At 59.0% G+C, this 870-nt stretch overlaps 1 protein-coding gene across 2 annotated transcripts in view; it reads right to left on the bottom strand.

Annotated features, from left to right (window-relative positions):
- Window positions 1-215, bottom strand: part of TFB1M (transcription factor B1, mitochondrial) — a 26,979-nt gene extending 26,764 nt beyond the window's left edge. The window contains exon 1 of one of the 2 annotated variants that reach the window (XM_010581868.1): window positions 101-215. The gene's annotated coding sequence lies outside the window, so the exon portion shown is untranslated. The remainder of the gene's footprint in view (window positions 1-100) is intronic. The other variant, XM_010581867.1, reaches the window with a different exon arrangement.
- Window positions 216-870: the final 655 nt, after the last annotated feature.

Genomic DNA, 870 nt, shown 5'->3' with positions numbered 1-870 from the left:
GGGGCGGAGGCGCCACGCGGCCGCACGCGCGTTTGCTCCCTCCGCTGCTGCGGTAAAGGAAAGCTCGGAGGCGCACGCCGGCAGCGCCGCCGTCCCTTGCGGCGCAGAGTGGGAGCTCACCCGGAAAAGGAAGTGCCTCTCCTCTGCCCCCCGCGCGTCTCCCTAAAGGCGCCTGTGCCTGTTCAGCGCGTTAATTGGCTCGCTGTCCCGGGGGAGGGAGGGCCACGCATGCGCCCCGGGCAGGGAGGTGCCCGCGCATGCGCGGTGAGTGCGGGGCGGTGGGTGTTCCTGCGGTTCCGCGGCCTCGGAGGGCTTTCTGCGCACCCAGTGTAAAACTTTCAGAAAGTTTTCACTTTCCTGACGCTCTCGTGGCTGCCGGGGAGGGTTCCCGCTGCGTAGAGGCGGGAGGTCCCGGAGCCAGGCCCCGGTGGAGCTGTAGGCCCTGCCGGCGGGGATGGGCCGCAGTGGTGGGCCTGAAATGGCAGACTGGGTGTGCGTCACCACGGCAGAGGTGGTTCTAGGCAATAAAAAAACATTCGGCGGCCGTCATTGTGGGTTAAAGTGGACTCTGTCCATTTCTTTGGTAACGTGACTTTTCTGACGCCCTTTCAGATAGGTAGAACTGTTAAAACCTGCAGGCTCCAGGAAAAGGCACGTGGGTGTTGATGGTGTCTTTTCAAAAGGCATGGAAGTTGAATGGGAGTGCAAGTTCACAGATTTGCAGCTCAGTCTGAAATTGAACTGGACTTAGATGGAGCTCTGGGGTCTTTTTAATTTGAGTGAGCCAATCGCTAGGCTGTTTTTCAGGTGATCTGGATACTGCGCAAATGTCTGGCTTTGCTTATTTCTGTGTATTGAGATTAATTTAAG

This window comes from Haliaeetus leucocephalus, unplaced genomic scaffold (assembly GCF_000737465.1).
Source record: "Haliaeetus leucocephalus isolate CR32 unplaced genomic scaffold, Haliaeetus_leucocephalus-4.0 Scaffold819, whole genome shotgun sequence".
NCBI lineage: Eukaryota > Metazoa > Chordata > Aves > Accipitriformes > Accipitridae > Haliaeetus > Haliaeetus leucocephalus.
This window is presented reverse-complemented; position numbering and strand designations above follow the sequence as displayed.